At 43.2% G+C, this 12,733-nt stretch overlaps 1 protein-coding gene across 6 annotated transcripts in view; it reads right to left on the minus strand.

Moving 5' to 3' along the window:
* Positions 1–12,733, minus strand: part of SHROOM3 (shroom family member 3) — a 248,835-nt gene that overhangs the window by 65,415 nt on the left and 170,687 nt on the right. The window lies entirely within an intron of this gene.

Here is a 12,733-nt window from a genome sequence, read left to right on the forward strand (position 1 = left end):
TACCTCCTGCTCTTGCTGCTGCTGTTTCTCAGTTGATTTCCCTGAAACCACCCAAATGGATCCACATGTACAATTTATACCACTGGCATTTAGCATATTTCTGATTCTTTTGAAACCACATGCTCAGCTATCTCCAGATCTTAGCCAATGACCTCTACGACAGCCTCGCACAAAGACTGGAAAAGGGTGGGTATGGGAAAAAGCCAAATGACTAGGCAAATCTTTTAACCTACCTAACAAATATTTAATCTGCTACAGATTTATTTTTGACTTCAATCTCTTTACCCAATGAGCCCTGAGATATAGCCGGCCCAAAGCAAGTGCATGAAGAAAATGAAGGGCCCTCATGCAAGAGCTTACGGTTAAACTGATGTCTTCAACACTGGAGGGTATGGACCTACCTACAAATACTCAGAGCCTGACCTTAAATCACCCCTGATAAGTGGCAGGTTGTCTAACGTATATGGACAATGTGGACTCTGGAACCACCTGCTCGGGTTCCTATTGGGGCTCTATTACCTAGTAGGTATTTGACCTTGGGCAGGTCACTTAAACTCTTGTGCCTCAGTTTCCTCCTCTATAAAATAAGGACGATAATAATAGCACCTGAATCAAAAGGTGCTTATGAGGCTTGAATGAATCAGTATGTATAAAGCACCTAGAATAGTACCTGGCAATAAATGTTAATTTCTTACTAATAGAACGGAAACTTACATTTATTGAGCACACAGTATTGCCACATATGTACTTTAAAAACACTTATTCAAGGGCCGGCCTGGTGGCACAGCAGTTAAGTTCGCATATTCTGCTTCGGTGGCCGGGTGTTCACTGGTTTGGATCCTGGGTGCGGATCTACACACTGCTTATCAAGCCATGCCGTGGCAGGCGTCCACATATAAAGTAGAGAAGATGGGCACAGATGTTAGCTCAGGGCCAGTCTTCCTCAAAAAAATAAAAAATAGGGGGCTGGCCCCATGGCCGAGTGGTTAAGTTCGCACGCTCCGCTGCAGGCAGCCCAGTATTTCGTTGGTTCGAATCCTGGGAGCGGACATGGCACTGCTCATCAGACCACACTGAGGCGGCGTCCCACATGCCACAACTAGAAGCACCCACAACGAAGAATATACAGCTATGTACCGGGGGGCTTTGGAGGGAAAAAAAGTAAAATCTTTAAAAAATAAAATAAAGAAAAGAAATAAAAAATAGAAGAAAAACACTTATTCAGTTATTCTTATCATTTGAGACAGTGAGGATCCTCATTTTATAGATAAAGAAAGCAAAATGAAATAAGACAAGTAGAAAGGGGTCTGGTCAAAGGCCACGTCCTCTCTACTCCACCCCTCATTCAATGTCTCTGAGGATCACTGGGCTTTAAATACTTTTTTCTCAGGCATCGGCCATATGCCAAGCCATGCAGGCCTGTCATTTCTTCCACATCACCCTTTTGCCACTCATGTGAGACAAAAATATAAGCATAAAAACAAAAGACCAGCAAATATACCAGAATGTCACTACTGAGGGATAAGATTATGGGTGATATATTTCCTCTCTTTCTCTACATCTTGCAAATTGTTTACAATTAACATTTATCATTCTAATTATCAGAGAAAGTAAATTAGCCTTTTTTCCCCCTAACTAGAATGAGTCTCAGAGTCTAATTTCTCCATATTTTTAAAGGAAAATCTTTGTTGGGGAATGGAAGCGGATATATCTATCCTGGGAGCAAATTTGGGCAGTGGATAGACTTCATGCTAGTGGCGGGTTACTTTGGGAACTCCAGCAACTGCTGAAAATACTCATTGCAGGAGGAAGCAGGATTTCTGGGAAACCAGGATCAGTAGAGGGAGATGAACACCTCCTGAGAAAATTCAGCCTCCACCTTCTCTCTTCCTTTTTAGTGTTCCAAAGAACCTTGCAAGTCTCTACAGCGAACCATAATAATTCTTTACTTTGATGTCATCCATTATAGATTGAAGGTACCTTCCATACATTATTCCATTTGGCCCTCATAATAATCCTAGAGTACAAGTAGACCAGGTATTATTTATCCCTACTTAATTATTTATCCCTATTTAACAGATGTAGAGACAGCCTCACAGAGAGACAGTTACTTGCTCAAGTTCAGGTCTTGTAAGCTACACGACTGGCACATGAAGCCACGGTCCTTAACTCTAACTTTTATACTCTCTCTTATTTTACGCTGCCTTTGAATTCTACAATCCTAAATCCATCGACACAGATGACAAACATTTAATAGCAAAGCTCCTTTAAAGGGAAAGCTTCTTCAGAAGAAAGCGGAAATTATCGAAATTCAGATGGGACCCCTCTTCAGCCCTAGCCCAAATGTCCCCAAACCTAGAGAAATGATGATGCCAGATTTTGAAGAGCTCCCACCCTTAGCCCTGCCACGCAGGCTGCATTTCTTCTCCTGAGTCAGAACTTCCTAACAGTGGTCACTCTGCCCAAATGACACATGACATGTTTCATGCTGAGACTCACAGCCCACTTCTATCCCCAGCCCAATCATTCGCTCAATCAACAATCGCTAAGAGTCAACCATGGACCACCCAATGGATTTGGCACTGGGACTGCAATGGCGGCAAAATAGACACGATTCCTCCCTTTGTAGAATTACAAATTAATGGGCAAGACAGGCAAAATAATCGTACAAATATATAATTACAAATGATGATGAGTGCTAGGGAGAGAAAGTACATGAGACCACAAGAGTGGTCCACACTCAGCACACCTCCCTCTCCTTTCCATTCATTGTCTCACGCTGTCTGTAGACATGCTTGTTTCCCTCCAGTCACATGCTTCACGGAGGGCAGGGATCAAAGCAGCAGTCCCAGAAGTTCTAATTACCTTATGGAGTGTTCCGAGCCAGGCCACAAGCTAAATTATTACCTGCACAGCTTATTGTAATCTTCACAACCAATCCTCAAAGGCAGGTACATCCCTACTTTACAGATGAGGAAATAAACTCAGAGAAGCAGAGGAAATTGCTCAAGCTCTCCTAGAACCAGAATGTGAATCCAGATCTGGCTGACCACAAAGCCTGTGTTCCTAACCACTACGCAATACTCTCAATCTTACTGAATTTCTCTTTCCTTCCTTGGCCAGGTATGGTACTCTTCCAAGAGATAATGTCCAATAAATATTTGCTTAATAAAAATATGCTATGAGTGGACATTAGGCCAGCTTTCTGGTGGGCTCCCTGTAGTTGTCTACCCTATCTTGTCTAGATAGGGATCACTGTCTTCCCAGAATGAAGTTCTGTTGCCAATGCTTTGCCTGGACCACATCAGTGTGCTGTTGGTCTGCTAGGGCAGATGGGGAGGGGTGCACAGAATATAATGCAACCAATGCCGAGTCCATCAGATGAAACAGCAAAGGGCATGTGAAATGATCTTGACATCCTGCATCATGGGAGCCTTATGGAAGGGTAAGGTTGGGGCCAAAGAGAAAACATCCCAGTCCCAATTCCTATGACATACCTCTCCCAGGCCACAGTGCGTGGTGTAGTACCAGCAATGACCTCTAGAAAAGCATGTTGGAAAGGATCTACTTGTGAGAGGAGAGGGAGAGGGAGAGGGAGCGAGAGCGCTTGAGAGAGACAACAGCAACATGGCGGAAGTAACACAGCAAAATAAATTTGTTAATACATCCTTCCCTATTCCCACAAAACATTAGGAAAAAGGCATTTGGATGGTTAAACAGATACCAAGAATGTCCATACACGCACACACTATTATAGAGGGAAAGAGTACTAGATCAGCACCCAGGAGACCCACACCAGGTTGTTGTACAGGAGTTTTAGGATTCCTTTTACCCTTAAAGGCCTATGAAAAGAGAGCATAAATAACAAATCCCAGGTGAGAAAACATAACTGCTGAGTACCTCCACCCACAAGTGATGAGCACTCTCTACACGCAGGCTCCAAGTTGGAATCTGTGTGGCATAAAAGACAGTTTCTGACCTCTAGTCCCCCTGGAAAGACACACAGGATTTGGGGCCAGACGGACCTGGGTTCCACTCTGAGCTCTGCCAGTCCCTGGTCACTATTCTCTCTGAGCCTCAGGACCTCATCTGTAAAATCGGGACAGAGTATTAGCTGCCTGGTAGCATTGCTATGGGACCCAATGAGCCTGGCACATGATAACCTACAAAATAGGAATTACTACCCTTCAGTCAAAGTGGTCCATCTGAGAGAGATGAATATGGGAAGCCGCCCAAGGGGTGTAAGGGGATGGTGGTCTAATCATGGGCTCTTTAATTCCTTAAAAAGGGAAACTGCAAATGTCCAAAGCATTTGGGGAAAGATATAAGTATTTAACTCCGGAGTGGAGGGTTTTTGCATACAAGAACAGGAAACATGAGGCACTACCTGGGCCCCTTAGGAAGGACAAGCACAGAGGACAGAGCAACTGGTGTGAAAGAAACAGTTGCTCAAGCAGCAACAATGACAGAATTAGCCTGAGGAATTCTAGATGCCTCCTCTCACTCGAGGGAGCCTCAGGCACTGAGCGGGGTTGGCATGCCAGTGAATGTATCTGCATGGCTGTTTTAAAAACATAACAAGGGGTCAGCCCCATGGCCAAGTGGTTAAGTTCGTGCGCTCTGCTGCAGGCGGCCCAGTGTTTCGTTGGTTCGAATCCTGGGAGCGGACATGGCACTGCTCATCAAACCACACTGAGGCAGCGTCCCACATGCCACAACTAGAAGGACCCACAACGAAGAATATACAACTATGTACTGGGGGGCTTTGGGGAGAAAAAGGAAAAAAATAAAATCTTAAAAAAAAAAAATTAAAAGAAATAAAAATAAAAACATAATGAGGGGCAGCCCAGTGGCGCAGTTCGCACGTTCCCGCTTTGGCGGCCTGAGGTTCACCGGTTCGGATCCCGCGTGCGGACATGGCATCACTTGGCAAGCCATGCTGTGGCAGGCGTCCCACATATAAAAAGTAGAGGAAGATGGGTATGGATGTTAGCTCAGGGCCAGTCTTCCTCAGCAAAAAGAGGAGGATTGGCAGCAGACATAGCTCAGGGCTAATCTTCCTCAAAAAAAAAATAACGAGTTTGGGCCCAGTTTTTTTCAGCCCCAGGAATCCTCCCACTTTGGGCTCTGAGGCAAGAGACCCCTCCCCTCCTGCCCGCAGGAAGAGGTAGAGGGACTGTGGCTCTGGAAGGTCCCTGGGGTCGCAATGTGATCTGTGGGAGCCAGGGTTTCTCTCTCCCATCTGCATGCAAATAAGGTGCTCCTGTCCTAGACCTGCCTAGAGAAGAAGGGTGGACATTAAAAATGTAAATGGAGATTGTCATTCATCAGGAGAAAATAGGTTCCTTGCTAAATTTGGCATCAGCTGAGGAATCTTAGCAAAAATGAACTCACCCCCTTGTTTGCGAGGGAGGCCTAATCCTTACTTTGCCCAAGAGGATTATTGGGTCTTAGAAAGAAACTCACATGCACTTTTTTTAAGCTTGTGCCAACTGCATTTGTGTCCACAATATCCAAGATTCGTTCTGCTTTTTAGGGTAGATAATAGACATTCCATGCTATTTAAATGCCTCCAAATCTCAAACCTAAATGTTTCCAACCTTTGCTATTACCCAAAGCGGGACTCTCACTCCTAAGCTTTCCCCAGCTGTTGCTTTATATTCTTTAGAAGCACAGTTTAAATGGAAGGCAAGGTACCAAAATGCAGCCAATTTACGGAAAAGTAATTGCAGTTTACAATATACCTTTTCAGGTGTTTGTATCTATGGTTCCATGGGCTGAGTTTCTACTTATCCCCATCATTTTTCCTTTCTTTTGGTTACTATAGGGTTAGTGTAATGCAATCTGGAGTTCTTTTTTTTTTAATCCTGTAGGTCTCTTCTCTCTCAGGGAATTCTGGACTCACCCATTACGTAACACAAAAGTAGGACTACAGAATCCTTATCTTTAGTTTAGCATGGCACTCTCAAAACATCATTTAAAAATATTACAAATTGGCAGCTGTTTTGGGCTTTACAAAGTATTTTTACATAACAAATTTAATCCTCATAGCAAACCTATGAATTGTTCTTCCCTTTCACAGAAACAGAAAGTGAAGGACAGGTAATTTAAACAAGTTGCTCAAGATCACAAAGAAAGTGGTAAAGCCAGGACCCAACACATTATGGGGCCCCAAAGCGCGCCCAGAACCAGCTTCTCCAACAGTCGCATCACCTAAGGGCTTAGATGTCTGCAGGCTGAAAGAGCTCTAGAAAAGAGCGCTGCCTTATCCCAGGAGGAGCACAATTCTCCCAGCACTGTCTTCCTCAGGAGTGGGATTTTTCGTGGTTTCTATTGGTAACTACTTCTCCTTATTCTCACCACAGGGGACGGTAGTTACAATTCCTGTTTCAACTCTGGGGCCAATTCGACCCCAGATAAGAAGGAATTTAGGTCTCCAAACAGTATCTTAGGAGACAGCTTCAAGACAAACTCATAGAGGTCGTGTTCTCCTCCTGAACCTCAAGTCCCCACGCTCTCCTCTAGCTTCCAGGGCCTGCCTGGTCTCCCCGGCTGGATGAAACCTGCCTTTGATACCAATTCCTTCCAGACCAGAGCTTGACCTTGTTAATGTCGACTACCCCATAAACCGATGATACTGGGAAGAAAAGCTGAAGGGAAAGTAGGTTGGGAAGTGAGTGATCATTTTTATCCGACTGGGCAGAGCAGGTCCTTCCCCCACTGCTGGGCACTAACACACAGAAGGAGCCGGCATCAGGCAGGAGTTTGGCAGGTCATGGGGCAGACAGGCCAGGCCAGCCTAGAGCAGGAAATATCCTGTGAGCTGTGTATCGCCCCTCGTCTCCTCTCTCATTATAACCCCAACACATCAAGCCTGGGAAAGGTACAGAATTCACGATAAAGAGAAGGTACTGGACTGTGACCCCATGTCACGAATCCAGTGGCGGATCGGTGGCCTCCGCCCCAGCCAGACCTGGCTCAGTAGGGGAGGCAGCCTCCTCTCACTAAGGCATTCCAGCTGCTAGTGGTGAAGAGGTAACCATAGAAACCGACACAAAGGGCTTAACGTTGAAGGAAAGAGGCTGGAGGCGATGGTGAAGAAGCAGAGAGGGACTCCAAGTGACAGTCCTGCAATTCTCCTAACTTTAGCCATGCCCGTCTATTCTGAGTCAGACTAAAAGACAAGTGAAGCTTGCATACAGCAAAGCAGCCTCGACGAGTCAGGGACAACCAGAGAGCTAAGAAAGACCTGTGTAGCTTCTTCCTCCAGATTTCTTCTCTCCCTTCAGAGAGCAGAGTTCTAAAACAGATTCATCTGCCAGTAATTTTGCCCTGAGATAATGTGGCTCACTTGGGTGGACAGAACCAGTACACAGTGACATTCCTTCAGATATGGCACTGCAAGCTACCCTCTGCAAAGGGGCCCCTCCCCAAACGCCCTGGCTCCAGCCCACTGCCTCCAGCGGTACCTCCTCTGAATGCTTGGGGAACTTCTGTAAATAGAGCTGGCACGACCTGGGTGGTTGAGGAAAGGGTCCTTAGATTTGAGCTGTCTAGTTGCACTGCAAAGGATAGGCTTGGATGTGGAGAATGTTAATATAGAGCATCTTGCACAAAAAAACAGGACTTTGTGAGGGAAGAATGGTATTAAGTGAAAAGGCTCATATCTAAATAGGAAATCATTGTCTGTCTATTTATTTAACTACATTTTCCCCTCAGGCATTTACAAATTATTTCAGTAAATTGGCCAATGTGATTCCCTATGTCTTCATTAAATCAACAGGGCTCTTTTTTTTTTTTAAGTTGAGGAAAAGTAGCCCTGAGCTAACTACTGCCAATCCTCCTCTTTTTGCTGAGGAAGCCTGGCCCTGAGCTAACATCCATGCCCATCTTCCTCTACTTTATACGTGGGATGACTGCCACAGCATGGCTTTTGCCAAGCGGTGCCATGTCCGCACCCAGGATCTGAACCGGCGAACCCCGGGCTCCGAAGAAGCAGAATGTGGGAACTTAACCACTGCGCCACCAGGCTGGCCCCTCAATGGGGTTCTTAACTTACCACCTGGAACTTATTTTTACTTAAACTTCCAGCTCAGGGTTCTCCAAAACCTGGGAGTTGAGGAAATGCCAATGGAAATGGAAAATACAAAGTACCCCGGGTCAATGGTTTCCTTTTCCTCTTACTTTGACAGGGCTCTGGAGCACATTTCTCACCTTGCCTCCCCTGCAAAGACCAAGATAATACTGCATCTACGTCAACCCTACAGGGCTTCACGAAGTCTAGGCCACATCCTAACAGGAGGCCTGGTTCTCCATATTTTTTGTTCACAAATCTACTTCTTAATTGGAGTCACTGGGGTAGGGGGTGGAGGACAATTCAGAGAGGGCCACTGACAGGAAGGCTTTTGAAGGCTGGCGAGAAAGAACCTGACAAGTTACTTAGCCCCTCTACTGCAACCCCACCGGGCCCTTGCATGCAGTCCATAAGGGGGGCACTGGCACCACTTATTGGTGTTACTTTCTCCCTGCAGTAATTAAATCTTAAAAATAATTTTACCTAAAAGGGAAAAGTAACTGACATCTATTACTAACCTCATCAGTTGAGAGGCAGGATCTTGTGGGGTTCTAATCCTGGCACCCCTATGCCCTCAGCAAGCAATTTAATTTCCTCCAAGTTTCCTCACCTTTAAAGCTGACTAATAAAGTAGACAGTGCCTACACTTCATAAGAGAGAAAGGAAGATACAAGGAGTTTCAGACAGCGCTTGACTCTTGGCAAGTACCCGATAAATAGTAGAAATTAACACCCACCAGGTGCCAGCCTTTTACTTTTTCATGTATTTCATCATTTAATCCTTATAACAGCCTTAATCTGGTAAGTGTGAATACCTCTTTCAAGGTAGTATTATCACCATTTTGCAGATGAAGAAACTCAAGCATAAGGAATTTAAGAACTTGCCCTAAATTCTTAGTAGGAAGCAGAGCTCAGACTCAAACCTAGGTGGTGTCTCCAGTCTAAGACCTTTCCCTATGCTGAACTGCGTTTACAGAAGACCACACTGTTGTCACTGTTGTTATTTTCAGTCAGGAATAACAACAGAGAACCTCAGCAAGAAACTCTGAAGTCTAAGAAAATAGAACCAATGAAAAAGAAACAGGATTTTAAACTTCCACCATAAGCAGGAGGCTTTAAAAACAAAACAAAACAAAAACCCAGAAGACTAGCCTAAAACGGAGCCCTCTGCTCTCAAAAAATTCCAAGAGAAATGGATACACATTCACACGCCCGGTCAAGGCATCTATGAACCTTGAGTGTAAAATGTTTTATTATTCATCACTGAATTCCCAGAGACTAATTCGGTCTCAGTAAATGTTTGATAAATGTTTGCTGAATGAATTAAACCCACCCAACAACAAAAAGCCTCTGTTGGAGTTGGCAAAGTATATAATGTCTAACCCAAACACTTTGTTGAACTTAAATAGTTGAAACTTAAAAGATTAAGTAAACTACTATCATATTTACCACTCTGTCCAAGGTATTTTACTGAAAATTCAAGTTATATAATTTGCCCCTTTAAAAAAAGCACAATATTAATTTGATAGAGATCAAGAGGTTCTTTCCCACCTCATCTTTGAAAAGAGGATGTAACATGTAAACCTTTCACCTGGATTCCCAGAGGATGCTGTGAGCCTAGTCTGGAAGTTCAGTTTAACTACTATCATTAAACCAGTCTTCAGAAAAAGAGGGGTTTGCCTAGTGGGTATTTCCTCTCTTTGGGGTTTACCTCTGTTGGCAAAGCGAAGCCCCAGTAGTATTTTGATCAAATAGGCAAGAACTTTAAATTCCCTACAATCTATTAAAATGAAGACACATATAATGCTAAGGCTATCAGTTAATACGTTACAAGATCCTTGATAACCCTAAATAAATGAGATGACTTTCACAGAAATTGCAAATAATTTTATCAACACCAAAAGCACTTATTATATTTATCACAGTGCATGGAATTATTAGCTGACATTTATTGAATTCTTACTAAGCTACATAGTATCATTATCTAACTCAATCCTCACAACAGCCCCATGAAGGAGATGTTTTATTATCATCCAACATTTCAAGGCTTGGAGGCATTTAATAACTTGCCCGAGGAAATACACACCTAGAGGCAGAGGTGGGATGTGTACCTTTGTCTATCGCTAGAAACCAACTTCTTATTCTTCTAATTGAGCTAATGCTTTGCATACAATAAAATGCATCCATCTTCCGTGTTCAGTTTGATAGAATTTGATAATTGTGTATACCCACATAACCATCACTCAGAACAGGACAGAAAATATTTCTAATGCTCCAGAAAATCTCTTCTTATCTCCTTCCAGTCAATCCCCCAGAGGCAACCACTAACTTCTGTTGCCACAGATTAGTTCAGCCCATTCTAGCACTTCATAAATAGAATTGCTTATGTCTTCTTTTGTGTCTGGCTTCTTTCCGTCTAACATGTTTTTGAGATTCACCCGGGTGGCTGCGTATATCACCCAGTTCACTCTTTTGATTGCTGAGTAATATCCTGTTGTATGGATGTACCAGAGTTTATCCATTTTCCTGTCAAAGAACACAGAGTTGTTTCCAGTTGTTGGCAATTATGAATAAGGTTGCCACGAACATTCAGTAAAAGTCTTTTTGTGGACATTTGTTTTCATCTATCTTGGATAAATAGATAAATAACTAGGCGAAGCAATATTGGGTCATAGGGTGTATATTTAACTTACAATAAACCTAAGTTCTTAACCCCTGTGCTCCCTCTGAATGGCACTAGCTTATTAACGTGTTTGATTTCTCCTCCTATATGACAAGTTTCCTGAGGGCAAAGAACCCATCTCCAGTTCCCGGGCTGCCTCCCACATGGTAAATGTTTGCTGAACAAATGAATGACCATTGTTCATACTCCTATCCCTTCTTCGGGCGTTGCTATAGCATAAGAAAACATGCGTGGCATGCATGGAGAAATATGACAAGACGAATGCTGTGAAGCGGAGGCCCTGCCCATCCAAGCAAAGTGAAAAACTGCCCAGCCAGGAGACTTGACTTTCCTTCTTTTTTTGACATAACCTTTCCTAGAAAGTGAACCCCTCCCAGAGATCCTGCAGGGAGAAAGAGGGGTGGCTGCTCCCGATCAAGTGACACTATAGAAAGGGAGGAAGGTGTCACTGCAATTGAGGTCACACAGTGGTTAGAATTACAGGATACTTCTGTCAAACGGGAGGGCAGAGGAAGCAGCAACCCATGAAATCCTGACCTGAAAAAAACCAGCAAAAGGGCAGCCCTGCTGGAGCCCAAGGGAATAGCCGCCAGTAGAAGTCACAGGAATACTTGGTTTTAATAAAAGTGCTACAAAGTTTCTACATGGAAAATGGAAAGTCAAGAATACATTTTGGGGAGAAAGGAAAATGGTGACATAAGTATGTAGCCAGAGTTAACACACAAGACAGGATACTGAAAGGAACTTTGGGTCCAAAGTGAAGAAAGCTCTCAGGCTCACCATCCTTAGCTCAGAGGTTTATTACACACCCCGCTCCCGCCTTTGAGGCAGAACTTTTAATTCCCACGAATCGATTCATTCATTTACTTTAAATCACAGAACTTACACTGTATTCTATCTATAACTTCTTAGTTGATTTTCTATCCATCAATAGAAAAGGACTGGCAAATCCTAGCGATAATTTTAAATCTTTCTTCCCAAAGGAGAATCTTTGTTGTGCATAAAACAGGGCTCCGCCTCACACTGGACTCAGGTGCTTTGGGGGCAATCTTTATTTTCTTTGGTCCTAGGTTATTGAGGACTGAAGTATGTTTAGAATTCCTCAATTTGGGGTTCTGAGAGGTGACCTGGTCTTCCTTTATTCAGACAATGCTGCACTGAAGCCATCCTAGGCAGATGGATGTTTATCCTATTCTTAAAATCTCCAGGGAAGTAAATTCTCTACAACATCCCTTGGTAACCTTCTCCAGGGTTTTTATCAAGTGTATGGTGAGGAAGTTCTGATGTAAAAACCAATAAAAATATTAACCCTATGAGCCTAGCTACATGCACTGGAAAGGGGTATGTGCTTGGGCACTTTGCCTTAATGGTAAAGAGATGTATTTACAAAACAAGCTGTACAAACAGAAACCATTTGTCAGGAGCAGATGGGGGAAGTTGATTCAAGAGAAATTGCCACAATAAATTCTGCTCCATGAACCATGAACCATGTGAATAAGTTATTGTTGGTTACAACATTTTTTAAAGTACCAATTTATTTCCTTCTCAATTCCTAGTTTTAGTTTCTACACCAGGTTTGTGAGCAATTTAAAAAATGTCCATAGCTGCAAAGTTTCAAATGACCAAGCTTCTACAAAAAACTAGGCGTTAGCAAACAACATAAATGTCACTGTTATGAGTAACAGTTTACTTCTTTCTTGGTTCTGTATATTCTACCTTTTCTGCAATGATCATGTAATACTTTTATAATCAGAAAAAACATATCTTAAAAGATAACCATCGCAATTAATTAAAATGTAAACCAACTTCTGGTGAAATTATTTGGGGAAAGATTTAGCCATATGCCTGACCAACAGCCTTTTAATTGGAAATGATAATTTAACTAGCCTTTAAATATTAACTAATTAGAAATCGAAAATGCACAGAACTATCTTTAGAAGCCTCTGTGCTCAGATGTCCCCTGCACCTTGCTACCTC

Source organism: Equus caballus, chromosome 3 (genome assembly GCF_041296265.1).
Source record: "Equus caballus isolate H_3958 breed thoroughbred chromosome 3, TB-T2T, whole genome shotgun sequence".
Taxonomy (NCBI): Eukaryota; Metazoa; Chordata; class Mammalia; order Perissodactyla; family Equidae; genus Equus; species Equus caballus.